This window comes from Panthera uncia, chromosome B4, assembly GCF_023721935.1.
Source record: "Panthera uncia isolate 11264 chromosome B4, Puncia_PCG_1.0, whole genome shotgun sequence".
Classification (NCBI taxonomy): Eukaryota; Metazoa; Chordata; class Mammalia; order Carnivora; family Felidae; genus Panthera; species Panthera uncia.
Window position 1 is genome coordinate 76738065 of NC_064809.1, and position 16640 is coordinate 76754704.

Here is a 16640-nt window from a genome sequence, read left to right on the forward strand (position 1 = left end):
ATTATCCCTAGAAAGATCTTGGCTGGGAGATTTGTCACAGCCTCGGTTGCCCTTTCCCAGGGAGTGGGGAGGCTGGATTGCAGGGGTGCAGAGGAAGACCTTTAATTGACAGAGTCATCTGTGAGAGATCTCACAGCTCTACCGGCATCAGATCAGGGACCCTGGCTGAGCTGCTTTTATGTGGTTAAGAAAAGGCTTTGTGGCCTGGCTTCCCAGGGCTCCTGGAGACAGTTCTCAAGGCTGACCCACTAGGAATCCAGGGCCTCTGCTGTGCCCTCCCAGGCAGGTCTTACACTCCCCTGTGCAGTCAGGCTTCTTTGTTGCTGTGCGTTCCCGCCATCCCACCCTTGACCTTGAAATAATGGCATTGCTACCATTCACAATAGCCAACACTAGTAAAGCACTTTACAGCATTAAAAGAGCTCCTTGCACACTGAATCTCACTGAGTTCACCCAGTCAGCTTGGGGAGGAATATGATAACCCACATTTCACAAATGGGAAAACTGAGGCTCAGAGAACTGAGGATTGCAAACATTTCATGAGCCCTTTCTTTGTAGAATCCCAGAGGATGCAAACACCCAACAAAATGAAAGCCTTCACTTTGAGAGTCCCTGGTCTGGTCTTCTGACCCTACATACAGAGCTATGAAGGCCATATTTGTCCATCTGTCTGTCCACCTGCCCACTGACTTACCCATTCATTCATCCATCCATCCCATAACAGCCCTCTGTTAAGGGCTGACTCTGTCCCAGTTACTGTGTTAGGTTCTGGGGTCATAAATTTGTAAGACAGAAGCCTAGCTCACAATTCTAGGGGTGAGGACAGACACTCACATTTCATTAGAGCCTTGACAACACCAAAGTATGTGACCCAAATGTTTCATTGTTCCCAAATCCCAAGTATATTCACAGTATATAATATCCTCCATAAAAATGCAGTCATTTCAGCAGCCAGAGTGCTTGAATGAACAGTTTACCAATCCCTCTTTTCTACTTCTGTCCAGATACTCTAGCCCTCTTCTGAATTATATATTATAATACGCCTGTGTTATGTCTCTACTGTAGAACCAGGCAATTGCCAAATTCAACCTCCCCTTCTCTTTTTATACAAAACAACTATTTTTAGTTAAGAATAATCATTTTCTAGGGAACCTGGGTGGCTCTGTCAGTTAAGCCTCTGACTTCAGCTCAGGTCATGATCTTGTACTTCGTGGGTTCAAGCCCCCATGTCAGGCTCTGTGCTGACAGCTCAGAGCCTGGAGCCTGCCTCAGATTCTGTGCCTCCCTCTTTCTCTGCCCCTTCCCTACTCATTGTCTCTTTCTATCTCTATCTCTATCTCTATCTCTATCTCTATCTCAAAAAATAAACATTTGAAAAAAGAAGAATAATCTTTTTCTTCGATGATGTCAATTTCACACCAGTAATAGCACTTGGCTTTCTTTTCCATCTTTCCATCTTTTCCACTTTCTTCACTTAGGCACAAAGGTTTTATCCCTTTGCGAATTCTTTATAAGGCATGATGAGTGAACACCAACAAAGCTGTATTGTGATGAGGATACAGTGTCCCAGCCAGAATCCCTCCCTAATTGGCTCCTTTCAGCACACCAGTGGCAGAGTAGACATGATTCAGACCCATGGCAAAACTACAGACTGCTGTCACAAGCTTTGAGATCCCTCCCTCAGGGCTGACAGCCAGTGGCTACGCTGTGAGCATCAGCTCTGCGTGGTGGTGTGTGAGTGCTAACGGGCAGCCAGCCTCCACTCTGCATGGCCTTCACTTCGCCTCTCCCACCACAGTCTTTCCTCCCCATGAACCTGCCATATGGATACCCCGGCAAAACTTCTCTTGTCACATCTCAATTCAACTCGCCTCTCTGGTCGGTCTCCCAGACTGTATCTATTTTTCCACATGTGTCCCCAAACTGTACCAATCTCCATCAATAGCCAGAAACGTTCCTAAGGATGAGACCCACACCCTATCCTCCCTGTTTCCATCCCAGGACCACAGGAGTGAGGGACTCTCTCCTGAGAGAGAGGAATGCCCCCTTGAAATCATTCCTCCTAAGGACAGGATCCTTGGCATCTGTCTTTAAAACTCTCTTAAGTGGGCCACTTCTGCTTCACATCCTGCTACTGGTCTTGCCAGGGGAAACTTGATGCCAGCTGAACACTTACCTAACCTTCACCCACTTCCCACAGAGGTCAGTGCTGCCATTAGCCTTTGCTCACCTCTAGGCAGGCATCTCTGATGGGTGCAGCACACAAGAAGCAGGAAATCAACCTCCCATCACCCACAGAGTCAGTAAAATCATGTTATAGAAGAATATGTAGGATCTGTAATTCAGAAAGATGGAATAGACATACTTTTCCTTTCTTTTGATGCTGCTAGAGCAGAAGAAATAGTGTAAACACTCTTCTTCCACTAACTATAACTAAAAACCTGAATACTATATATATATATATATATATATATATATATATATATATATGACATGAGAAGACTCTGAAAGGTGGAGAAAAAAAGTTATACTGGATAGGGATCTTGGGAGCCAAGGAACGGCATGGTGGTGAATTCTCTGGGGTTCCTATTTGTTTCATACATCCCAGACTTGGGGCAGAAGAAGGCAACAGCCTGGAAGGGCACAAATTTTTTCAAAAACCCTGCAGAAGTCTAACTCTCTGGAGAGAAATATTCAAGAATAGGGCAGCCTAGAAAGACAAAACTCAGAAACAGAAACCACTCTATTCTAGCCAAACATTACAAAGAACACTGAGGTCCCACCCCCACCTACTCCAACAAAAGCTGAGCAGGAAGCCTAGATTCACCAGCCTATAATGAGGCACCTCAACTGCCCCCTTCCTCTGGCAACTGGGTGATGCCAGGGAAGGCCAAAGCAGAAGCTGGGACTTTCATCCCCACAAATAGAAAATTGTCCCAGGTCCATCCAACATCAGTGGATACCACATGGGGATCCCTGACTCCCACCCCCACCTGGCAATAATATAGTGGCACCCAATCCTTTCCCCTGCTAGGGCAATGTCAGAGGAGGACAGCTAAAACAGAAGACTTAAACAAGATCATAACATAACCTAATACACAAAATGTCCAGGTTTTGATAAAAAATCACTTAGCAGACCAAGAATAAGGAAGATCTCAAGCTGAATGAATAAAGACAATTAAGAGATGTCAACCTAAAGTGACAAAGATGTTAGAATTATCTGATGAATATTTTAAAGCAGCCATGATAAAAATGCTTCAAGAGCAATTAAGAACATGCTAAGCAGATGAAAAAAATAGAAATCTCAAAAAAGAAATACATATCAAGAAGAACCAAGTGGAAGGTTTAGAATTGATAAATACAATAACCAAAGTAAAAAAACTCAAAGGACAAGATTAACAGCAGGATATAGGGACTAGAGAAGACTGTGAACTATAAGATATAATAACAGAAATTACCCAACCTGAAAAACAGAGAGGAGAGAGAGACAGAGAGAGAGAGAAAGGAAAGAAGGAGAAAGAAAGAAAGAAAGAAAGAAAGAAAGAAAGAAAGCTGGAGGGAGGGAGGGAGGAAGGAAGGAAGGAAGGAAGGAAGGAAGAGGGAAGCGAGGGAGGAAGGAAGGAAATGGGCATCAGGGACCTGAGGAACTGTAACAAAAGATCTTACATTCATGTTATTGGAGTTTTGTGAGAGACGAAAAAGGACTGGCTAAAAAGTACTCAAATAAGAACTAAAAATTCCCCCAATTTAGCAAAGGATATAAATCTAAATATTCAAGAAGGTGACAAATCCAAACAGAATACATCAAAAAAATATACACCAAGATATATCATAGTCAGAATTCTGGAAACTGAGGATGAATTAAAATTATGAAAGCAGGAAAAGAGAAACAACACTTTACCTATAAAGGAAACAATTTCAAAGGGCAGCTGATGCCTTGTCAGAAACCACGGAAGCTAGAAGAGACTGGCACAATTTTTTTTCAAGTGCTTGAAAGCAAAAAACTGTCAGCACAGTTTCCTATACCCAGCAAAAATACCCTTCAGGAATGAAAGGGAAATCATAACATTCTTAGATGATTGAAAACCAAAAGGCTTTGTTACCAGCAGACCTAATTCAAAAGCATGGCTAATGGAAGTTCTCTAAGTAGAAAGTAAAGTATAATAATAGAAATCTTGGAACATCAGGAAAGAGGAGAAAGAACATGGTAATAAAAAATATGAGGAAATACAATAGACTTTCTTTCTCCTCTTGAATTTTCTAAATTATGTTTGATCATTGAAGCAAAAATTATAACACTCATGTGGTTCTAAATGTATTTAGAGGAAATATTTAAGAAACCATATTATGAAGGAGGGAGAGAAAAGGGATATAAAGAGCTAAGGTGTCTTCACTTGAACCAGTCAAATGATGACAGCAGCGGACTGTTATAAGTTACGTATATATCATACCTAGAGCAACCACTAAAAAAGGTATACAAAGACATATACTCTAAAACACTATACATATATCAAAATGGGCTCTTAAAAAATGTTCAAGCAGCCACAGGAAGGCAGGAAAACAGAAGTGAGAAGCACAGAGAACAAAAAAATAAAATGACAGACCTATGCCTTAACAGATTAATAATTACATTAAATATAATCTAAATACACCAGTTAAAAGACAGAGATTGTCAGGGCTTATTAAAAAACATTAGCCAACTATATGCTATCTACAAAAAAAAAAAACCTTACCTCAAATATAATAATATATCCAAGTTAAAAGTAAAAGGATGGAGAAATATACATCATGCAAATATTAATCAAAGGAAAATAGAAGTGGCTATATTAACATCAGATTAAGTCATCTTTAGAGCAAAAAACAATTGTGGAACATAAAGAGGCATTATATAATGTAAAAGGGCCAATCCTGCAAGAAGACACAGCAATGCTAATGTGTATGCACAAAATGGAAGAGCTACAGAATATGTGAAGAAAAAATGATAGAACCAAAAGAAGAAATAGACAAATCCACAGTTAAAGTTAGAGATGTCAGTATTCCTCTCTCAACACTTGATAGAACCACGAGAGAAAAAATCATCAAGGATATAAAAGAACTCGCCAACACTATCAACCAATAGGATCTAATTGGCATTTATAGAATACTCTACCCAACAAATGCAGAATATTCTCTCCACATTAATAGTCTCAAAACAACACCTGGCACATATTAAGTGCTGGATAAATGCTGCAAGATCAACATACATAAGGAAACTGAGACACAGAGAGGTTAAGTTACTTGGACAAGACCACACAGCTGGAAACTGGGAATGGAAGCCAGGCAGCTCACTGTAGAGCCCACACTCTTACCTACTATTGCCTGAAATCTTTTTAAAACAACTCAACCCTGCGATTTTTATTCAAAAGGCTTGGGGTAGAGCCTGAGCTTATAGAGTTTCTTAAGCTCCTTCATACTTTCTTTTCTTCAGAGACTGAATCCACACTCAAGGTCCCCACCTTTTAAGGGCACAGCATGATATGGATTCCGTTGTGCAGAAGTTTCCTTCATAGCTACAGTTTTCTGCAAAGGAGGCTTGAAAATGTAGTCTGTATGTATGGCCATGTACTCATCTGTAGTTTCTATTTCTGTAGGAGAAGAGGGGAGAGGGTAGTAGGGGACAACTGGCAGGCTCAGGCACGTTCTGTCTGCTAGATAAACACTCTTGCCCCTTTATCGGTCTACTGTTTTATGCTGCGGGATGGAGTCCAAATTGCTGGAGCTAACAAAGTGGCAGGATGAGCCACCATCCCAGTTTGCCTGGGACATAGTGGGTTCTTAGGACATGGGATGCTCAGTTTTAAAACCAGAATATCCCAGGAAAACAGAGCAAGTTGGTCACTCTACCCAGAAAGGTCCTCATCAGCCTCTCCTGCCACACCTCCTCCCAGCTGCCCCAGATTGCACTTCTGGGAAAGAGACTGAAGGGCCAAGCTCTTGTCAAACTCCTTCAATCCTTCGACCAATATTTATTGACCACCTACTATGTGCCAGGTACTGCTCCCATCACCGGAAGATAACACTTCTGTCTAAAACACTCCCTTAATTCCTCCTTAACATTTAGGTTTGAGGGTTCAGCTTGAGGACTCTTCATCAAGGAAGTTCCCCCCATCCTGCTAGTCTGGCCCCTTGCTCCTGATAGGGACTTCCCCTAGATAACACTTATATCCCTGACTCTGCACATTCTCTTGCCTGCCTTCCCCATACATAGGTCCTGGTCCTCTTTTTGCATCAGTATCAAGGACAGGATGTAGCACATAGTAGGTGCTCAATAAATGACTGTCGAATGAATGAATGAATGAATGCTGCCTCTCTAGACACCTAGGGCCTGCTCAAACAAGGAGCTATGCCCATCCCCTGCCTGGCCATGTTCCCTCCTCTCAGCGCTCCCAACAGACCTCATGACAGGGAATTGATGAGACTGTCCTCCTGATCCCATTCCACTGGACTCCACGCGTGCTGTGCTGGGAACGACATTCTGGTGGCAGAGTGCCCTTGTGACCTGAGCCCCCAGGCTGCGACTTCCCACTCTACACCTGCTGGCCGTTACCTGATAATAATTCTTATAACAATAACGATAATAATACTATTATTCCTTAATTGGGCAATAATGACACCTGCTTGGCTGGCAAGCAAGGCTCGGGGACCTGAAGTTAATTGTTTTAAAAACAGAAGCTGGGCTTCTTCAAAGAGGAGGGGAAGGAAGAGTCATTTTTGCCCACCTTCCAAAGCTAAATAGAAATAACACATGCTTCCGTCAGCAGAGGTAACCGAGCGTCCCTCTCTGACCCTTCCCCAGCCTGGGCTCAGGGCAGCCGTGCCTGGACTGGGCAAAGCTAAGGAAAACTAGTCCTTTTTTTCTCTGTCTTTCTCAATGGTAGGGCAACCTCCCCACTTTGCCCTTTGGTCCAGAGGTCCAGAGGGAAAGTTCGGAGGAGGTAGGGACTCCAGCATACAGGGCTGGGGCCTGTACTATCACATGCACTCTGGTGAAACACTCTAACCAGACACCCCCCTTCCCCACCACTGACAAAGCTCAGGTTGTGTTTCAGGAAGAAGTGAGTTAAATAATTGCCCAGCATCCAGATGGTAAGGTTGACACGGGTCACTGCTGATGGACGCTCACTCATTTTCTCTCCTCTGAGTCACCCACCTACCCTCCTCGCCCTCCAACAGCTTGTGGTAGCTGGAGAGCTCCACATCCAAGGCCAGCTTGGCCCCCAGCAGCCTGGTAGTCACACAGCAGCCGGGCCAGGTCCTCCTTGACCTGCTGCAGGGTGGCCTCCACCTCGGCCAGCTTGTCCTGGGTATGTTTGAGGGCCGCCTCACCCTTTTGTTCTGCCCCCAGGAAGTTGTTTGCAGGGCAGCACTCTGCCAGGACCCATCAGCAGACAGTAAGTGGGACACGGAAGACCAGATACCTACCTCCTTGCTGGGCTTCTCTTTTGTCCACTTTCATAATTTATTATGGAAGATGTGCAAATATAGAAAAATAAAGAAATAAAACAATCTATCTTAACCCGACCCCCTCAAAAGCTACCACTGCCATGCTGGTGTCCCACCTGTTTCTTGAGGTTGGTGATTTCTGCTTGAAGTCTCTGGATGGCTGGGTTGACCTCTACCTTAATCACTTTGAGGTCATCACCCTTCCTCCCGGCAGCTGCCTGGAGCTCCTGACCCTAAAACCAGGAAAAGGCAGGAGTGAAAGGTAGCACAGGGAGAGCCAAACCCAGGGCAATTCACCCCAGACCTCAAAGCTTCACTCATCCAGGACTCCTGTGCCCTGCTCCGTCTGGTCATTGTGGACGAAACCAACCCATAGAGGAGACATGTTCCTGTCTGCTGGTAATGCAGGGTCTAGCTGAGGAAAGAACATTCCTACCACCATAGATATGCAATTGCCAAAGATCACAGAGCCAAATCCTGGACAGGAACACATCTCTGGTCTGTCCTTCCCAGCCAGACTCTGATAGGGGAGTTGCAACAGGCAACCCACAATAGGAAGAAGGCAGCAACTATTTCATGTTGTGGACCTGGAATTATTATTGATGTTAAGGAACTGCCTTCAACTATGTTCCACTCAGGGAGGTAGTTGGAAGATCAGGCTCCCTGAAGATGTGCTCCCACAGATGTGTGGCAGGAAAGGCAGTGGGAGCATGTGCTGGTAGAAAGAAACCAGCCTGGGTGAGACACGAGCTACAACGATGCATGGATTGAAGAGCTGGCTGTGCAGGTTTGAAAGCCTTGGTGTCTCTAAAGGAATCTGGGTCTGCGGTGTTGGGTCAGCTCCCCCAACATAGGAATGGTAAGACCCCAGGAAGCCTAGAAATTTCCAGTGATGGCTGAGCCAGAGATTTCATGGGCTCCTTCCCCACTAATCTCCAGGACAAGACATATGAAGGCAAGTGGCCCTACCAACCACCAGGCCAATGGAGCAGGTCAATCTCTATTGTCAGGGATGAGGATCCTACATGCTCTCTGGGCATAACCCAGCACAGGACAGTTCTCCAGGTGGGCATCTTGGTCTGGTACAGTGCCTTGGCCTTGACATCAGAGAGGATGCTGTCCAGGTCCAGGTGCTGGTTATTGTCACCACATTGGCACCATTAGACTGTCTGCTGTTCCTGGGCCAGTTCTTGTCCAGCAGAACAGGGATCAGTCCTCTGGAAAATCTCAGTACCCACATTAAGAGGTTCCCTGAGTGCCCTCACCAGCAGCCATGTCCTCAGGGGAAGACCAGGGGAACTTTTCTCTCTTTCTAAGTTTTCCAACCATCCCAGGGGCCTCCCAGGGAGCTCAGACCCCAAACTCATTGCAGCATAGAAGACTTGGAGGAATTCAGTTTCCTGCTGCAGGATGTCCACTTTGGCATTGAGGTCCACTCTGACCAAGCAGCCACTGTCCACATCCTGAAAGAAAGGAAGCAATGGGTCCAGTGGCCTCAAGATGCCAGAGGGAAAGTGACATTGAGAGGGCAGGCACTGGGGGAGATTAATGAAGTGGAGACAATGCCAGGTGGATTTGATATCCTATGAAATTGAAAAACAAGACTTTGGAGCCAGAAATCAGGGTTGCCTTCATTCTTAATACTTCTGACAGTCTTGCCTGAAGCCCAGTGCTGACTTGGAGGTCATTTGCATTGGCCAGGGATGCTTCACAGCTGAGGAAAGTGAGACCAGTACAGAGAAGGTTGGAGAGCATAATGTTGCAAGAGCCCTGTCCCTCAAGACCTGAGGGACAAAGCCAGCTGCCTCTCACCTTCTTCAGCACCATGGAGTCACTCTCAGCCTTTGTCCTGCTGTTGACCTCTGCTTCACATCTGGCAGGAGTCTATAGAAGAGGAGACTATCAGTCTCAAGACATTCCCTTTTCTCTGCTTTCCTACACTCTGAACACACATCCACAAACAGATTCACAAGTTCCTGGAAGGAAAGACCAATTCTATGCCCTAGCACTGCTCTCACACCAGACCTGGGATCCACACACATTTTGGCCCAACACCAAGTGTCCCACCTTCCCCCCACCACTCACTTCTCATATTCTTCCATGGAACCCTGGGTGACCTTCAGCTCTGCTTCCTGCCTCATCTTCTCTGCTGAGAACTTGTCCACCTTGACTTAGCCCTCAAAGTTGGGCTCCAGGCTGGAGGTGCTGTAGCAGCACCCACCTGGTCTCCAGAATCTTGGTTTCACTGCTCAAGGAACCGCACCTGAAAACAGTAAGTCCAAGGGCTCAGCTCCACAGGACAGCCACAGTGGGCTTGGGCTTGGTGAGAGTGACAAGTGACTCCAGTTTGGTGTTAATCCCAACATGCTATGCTAGAGATTAGTTCACCCCATTATTTGTAGAGATTTCTGGTATGTTTACATAGAGGCCCAGGTTTCCTGATGTAGGATAAGGACTGAGCCTTTGGATGTTTACCAAGTTCCCTAGTTGATTCTTGTTTGCACCAAAGTTTGAGAACCACTGGCCTGCATCATTTGTAAGAGATGTCAGGAAAAGACTCATCAATGAGCCAGCAAAATAACTCACTTTCGGGAATATTCTTTTACCAAATAGCCAGAGTTACTTGATGTGGACAAAATATTTCCTTTTTCCCATGATTCTCTCTGTATTCTTGACATTGCAAGTGACAGCCACAATAAGTAGCAAAAGAGAAAAATTTCATTGATAATCAGTATCTTGAATTTGAGCACCATCTTGGTAAAGCTCACGAGACACTGTCACCCTGCAGCAAACCTCCTCCCCTATTCATCCCTCAGTTTCTGCCCCTACCTCTCACCCCAGCAGCCCTTATCAAGCAATGAAGGAAGAACATAGTTTAGTTTAATGTTTTCCAAGACGGAGCTTTAATCAAGCAGGAGCCCCATACAACTTATCACCTTTTTTTTCAACTTCACAGAGGTATAATTGAGATATAATAAATGGTAATATATTTAAAGTGTACAACATGATGATTTGATTTATGTATACATTGTGAGAGGATTTCCCACATTTGAGTTAATGAACACATCCTTCACCTCACATGTTTTCTTTGTGTGTGTGTGTGTGTGTGTGTGTGTGAGAGAGAGAGAGAGAGAGAGAGAGAGAATGAGAGAGAGAGAGACTTAAGTTTCACCTTCTTAGCAAATTTCAATTACACGACAGACACAGTGTTACCAACTACAATCATCAGGATAGAACATAGCTCCTTACTGCACCATCTACGCTGGTAAAGCAGCCTTAAATCCAGAGCTCTGGGCACATTCACCAGTTCTACTTTTCTTCTTACTGGCTTCTTCTTATGTTTTCCCAGCTCCCAGTCTATGCAGTAGTGCTAATCCATAGTTGTTCCTCCCTAAGAAAGAGCACCCAGAGAAGGGTGGGGCCAGGCAGAACCACAGCATTCTTCCCAGACAATCCTGAGCGTCCCATTGGCACAAACCCAAGATGCAACCTCCCTGCCTGCCTCATCTTTCCCAGGGCTATTCACAATAAACCTCAATCCAAGGTTGCTCTAGGAGCGCACTGTTTGGTGCAGTTAGTATAAGAAGTCTGACTTCCTTTTGGTGCTAAGACGAGATGAGATCTGAAGGTCAGGATTCCTCTGGGCTACGAATATAGTTCACCACTTACAGCCTGGCCAACAGAATTTGAAAAACACCTGGTCAAATCATTTGCAATGGCCCCATGCTCCTTTTCCAAGAGCCCATTAACTGGACAACATCTGATTTTTTGTGGTCTCCCACTCACTGGCTTTCAGAGTGGAAATGCCGGTCTGCAGAGAAAGAAACTCCAAGACCCAGAATCACATGGCAACTTATGGGGAAGAAACCATTTGCCAAAGTCAATGTGTCCACTTACAAGATATCCATTGACTATTTTGACTTCTTTAAAACTGAACCTGTCAGCCTGTTCTGATTCAGTATACATGCAGAACAGATTTGCTTTATTTCAGGGTAACACCATAAGGCCCTAGTTTGATGGGGTGGTGACAAGTAGCTGAAGGTCAGATCCAACCTCTTAGGGAGGCTTGGAGAACATGAAGAATAAAGTAAACACCTTCCTCCAGGGCCAATTAAAAGAGACAGAAACTGGGCTATCTGACCTCAGATAATCTAGACCAGCACAGTCCAATATGGTAGTCACTAGCCCATTTCTGTCCTAGGAGAAAGATCTTTGTGCAGATCCCTGAAGCTATCAAGGGCTGGTTGTCTGACCCCCCAGGCATGAGCACTCACCTTGTCAGTGAAGGTAGTGAACTTGTCATTGACTTCCTTGATCTGCCCCCTCTCCAGCTGCTCACCTCCTGGGCCTCAGGGGCAATCTGCACATCCAGTGATTCATTACAACTTCTTAGATGCTCCCAGGGCAGACTGTTGGACATACAAACCTCAGCCCCTCAAAACCACCACCAAAGCCAAACCCAACAACACCGAGGCTGCCCATCCCATAACGCCTATCCCCATAGCTCCCCAGACTGCAGCCATGGCCCAGACCTCCAGCTTTACTGCTGGAGATGCTCTTGCTCCCACCAAAGCTAACGAGATTCCGGCTACTGTAACCTTGCAGACTGGCATGGCCTTGGCAACAGCCACCACTCTTACAGATGGACAGTGAGCTTTCTGTCCCTCTCTAGCACCATCCTGGCAGGATGGCCAAGCCTCTGCCAAAGCTCCTGCTCTGACACTTCAAGGCATAGACCTGCCAGCTCATGGTGACGCAAGGGACGTGAGTGGTGCTGAAGAGGCGGGAAGAGGCTGCCTCAATGTTTCTCCACTAGGGTGCAGAGGGATCCCCTCATATATCTCCTCGAGTTGCCAGCTGGCCAAGGAAAAGTTCTTCGATTTGGTTCCCCTGAAGGTGAAAGTGACAAGAAAAAAACCGATACCCTCTACTTGGGGACAGTATGTCAGATAATTATCGCTTAGTGAGCAGGGGTTTCTTATTATTTATGTATCAGCTATCTGTTGACCTATGCAATACAAGGGGTGTATGATTACATCCAAAAAGCTCTCAGATAAGGTGTTTTCTTAGACCATTGTGTTTCAACCTTTTTAGTTTTTAGAAGAGTGGTATTGAAGCTCAAGGTACATCTTCTAGAGGCTTTAGACAGTGACACTGAATTAGAAACTGATCTGGAAAGAATGGTGATTCAGAGAGACCTATTCGATGGAGTTTTCGATAATTGGTGGGAATCACTTCTGCTTCTCCACCCACCCGGCCAGATGTGTGTGTGTGTGTGTGTGTGTGTGTGTGTGTGTGTGTGTTCCCAAAACAGATGTGTCCAAAACAGAATAGAAAGTAGTTAAATAAACTGCATCCATAAATGGAATATTATTTAGATAATTTAAATGATGGTTACAAGTTTTATGCAAAAGAATATTTTTTTTTCTGTTTTATTGTTAACTGAGAAAAGGGGCAATCAAGATTGAATAATCTTGGAATTAGACCTGGAATAAGATTGGAGATAGAGTCTGAGAGCAGCTATATATATATATATATTTTTTTTTAACTAACTAAAGCTAAATACATTTATTATTTTTTTAATGTTTCTTCATTTATTTTTGAGAGAGAGTGTGTGTGAGTAGAGGAGAGACAGACAGAGATACACAGAATCCAAAGCAGGCCCCAGGCTCCGAGCCATCAGCACAGAGCCTGACACGGGACTCGAACCCATGAACCGTGAGATCATGACCTGAGCCAAAGTCAGACAGACGCTTAACCAATTGAGCCACCCAGGCACCCCTAAAGCTAAATACTTTAGAAAAATATGTTCAAAATATTATACCTATATTTCAAAGTCTCAACAATAGTTATTTCATGTAATGGCTGGTTTAAAATTTCTTTCACCTTTTACATTTCTAAGTTTGAAATAATGAGCAGGTGTTATTTTTGTAATACAAAGTATCAAGTGCCGTGATGTTCCAAACCCCTCTGCCGGGAAATGAAACAGCCCTTCCTTTAGCAAATGCTCAGGCAGGCCAAGGACACTGGTCTCTTCTTTTGGTCACCCTGTAATTATGAGGGCAGCCACCCAAGGGCATATTGTGGACTCAGGCTCCTCTTACTACCTGTCACCCAGGCCAGGAAAATGCAGGTTACCACACTGACCAGCGGCCCCATCTCAGGCCCTTAATTCCCCTCTCCCCCCTGAATCTGCAGGTGGGACAGCAGGCACCTAGCACACGTGAGCATTCACACATGCACAGGTAGGGCTCAGCGATCTCTCCCAGTTGGCTTCCTCTCCAGACCCAGACTGAGAAGCTGAGATGTCTCCCCCACCCTCTAACCCTGTACCCTCCCTGCTCGGCCAGGCCCCACCCATTGTACAAACAACCCTAATCTGATCACCGGGAGGAGATCCAGGCAAAGGAGGAAAACAGAGTGAGGTATAATGGAAGTGACGTGGGATGTAAGATCTATACCTCCAGTTCTTTATTCCACTCCCATTACTTCCCAGCGTCCTATCTGTGGGCTTTTCAGCTTCTGTTTTGTCACCTGCCCAAATGGGGTGATAATAACATCTGTCCTTGCTATTTAACTAAGGTGTTACATAACCCATTCAAGAGAATGGATGGGGCACCAGGGTGGCTCAGTTGGTTGTCAGGTCATGATCTCATGGCTCATGTGTTCGAGCCTCACGTTGGGCTCTGTGCTGGCAGCTCAGAGCCTGGAGCCTGCTTCAGATTCTGTCTCCCTCTCTCTGCTCCTCCCCTGCTCGCACTCTCTCTCTGTTTCTCAAAAATGAATAAACATTAAAAAAATTGTTAAGATAAATGTTACGCCCACGTGTTTCTCCAGCAGCAATAATAGCAGCACCCCAACACTTACTGCCTGATTATTGTGCTCCAGAGGGTGGTAAGCGCTTTACAAAGATAATTTCATTTAAGCTTCACAGCAGAGCTCTATGGTAGATAGTACCATTATCTTCAATTTTTACAAATAGAAACTAAGGTTCAAAAGATTAAGGGGCTTGCCAAATAATACAACTATTTAAGAGGCAAAGGCAGGATTTGACCAAGGCTGACTGATTCCAGAACTAAATATGTACATGTCAAACTGATTCAGATATTGAACCCATAAAACGTGAGGAGGCGAGGATTGGGATCCCTGCTGGGAGGTGGTGCATTTTGACCACCAGCCCAGCCCAGGCCCACTGGACGTGAGAACTGGAAACGAGGGGGTCTGCAGTGGAGGGACCGGGTTTCCCAGGCAGAGGCAGAACATGATTGTGCAACGCCTTCTGTTTTGTCCTCTTCCTTCATAGACAAGGCTGGGATTCTAAAGGAAGTTCTTGAGCACTCCAGGTCCATTTGACCCTGGATAGATCTCTGTGGAAGGTCATGAGCTGGAGAAAGTGCCCTTCCAGCCCTCAGGAAGTTTCTAGTCAAAATAGTCAAAGAAAGAGTCAACTGCAGTGGGTGCCCAAACTCTCTTCTTCTCCCAGCCTCTCCCCATGCACCTTAAAGCGCCCTCCTCTGGACCTCCCAGGCTGAAATCCCATCCCTGGTCCAGCCCTTTCCCTGCGGCTACTGGCTTCGTCTCCCTTCAGACCCTGCACAGAATCCTGCATGTTCCTCATGCTCTACTGCGATGGATATTTGGAGAAAAAGTAGATCTTCTTGGCTTTTTTTTAATTATGAAAGAAATGTATGCTTTGAGCAAAAACTCAAACAATGGGATAAAGTATAAAGTACAGAGTAAAAGTTAACCCTCTTTACACCCTTTCACTCTGTCCTGTCACAGGGTCACTACTAGCCCTTAGAGCATACTATGAAAATTAGACATCCCTCCTGCCACATGGGTGCAAAAATACTCAGTAATCCGGCAAACAGAATCCAGTAGTATATAAAAAAGGCTAACATAGCATAACCAAGGGGAGTTAATTCCAGGAACACAAGATTGGTTTAACATCTGAAAATCAGGCACCTGGATGGCTCAGTAGGTTAAGCATCCAACTTCAGCTCAGGTCTGATCTCATGGTCTGTGGGTTCCAGCCCTGCGTCGGGCTCTGTGCTGACAGCTCAGAGCCTGGAGCCTGCTTCAGGTTCTGTCTCCCTCTCTCTGTTCCTCCCCTGCTCACACTCTCAAAAATAAATAAACATTTAAAAAAAAACCTCTAAAAAATTAAAAAAGAAAAATCTGAAAATCAAGCAGTATAATTCACTGTATGAAGAAAAAGGAAGAAAAATTATATGATCATTTGAAAAATTTCAAAAAAGCACTAGACAAAATTCAACTCTCATTCAAGATTTAAAAAAAAAACCCACATTTAATATTATAGATAATGGTGAACACACAAATGCTTCCCTATAAGATCGGGAACAAGGTAAAAATGTCCACTTTGCTACTCTATTCAACATTATACTGTTGTACCAAAGGTTCCAGCCATCTCAATGAAGCAAGAAAAAGAAATAATACCAAACAGTCTGAAAAAGAGGAGACAAAATCTTTATTCATAGACAACGTAACAGTGTACATGTAAAATCTTAAGGAATCTACGAAAAAGCCACTAGAACTAATATATGAATTTAGCAAAGTCAGGGTCAATATATTTTTTATTGTATTTCTGTATACTAGCAACAAATAATAAATTTAAAAGTTTAAATATCATCTGCAACAGCATAAAAACATGAAATACTTGGGGATAAATGTAACACAATATGTATAAGACCCATACCCTGAAAACTACAAATCGTTGCTGATGAAAATTGAAGAAGATGTATTAATCATGTGTTTTATTTTCTGTGTTGTATTATGTTTCAACATCTTCAGGCTGAGGAGAGCCTGTTTTCCTGGGCTTGGCCCAGAACAAGTCTTTCATATGCAAACCAACCAATCCTGAGTCCTTAGCCTCTACTACATCCTTATCAGTCTCTCCCACCCCAGAGCCAACATTTCCTTTGCCCTAAATCATCCCAGGGCCAGATACCAGGGAGCTAGAGACCACCACTATGCCCCAAAGCCCACAGAGTCATTCAAATTAGCCAGTCCTAAACGGTTTCATCTGCCCTGCCCTGCCTTGCCTTGCCCATGGAAACTGCAATCCCATGGCCTTGATTTTGCCCTCCTTTCTGCTTCCTGACTGACATTGGTGACTTCCCCTGTGACCCTATGTGGTC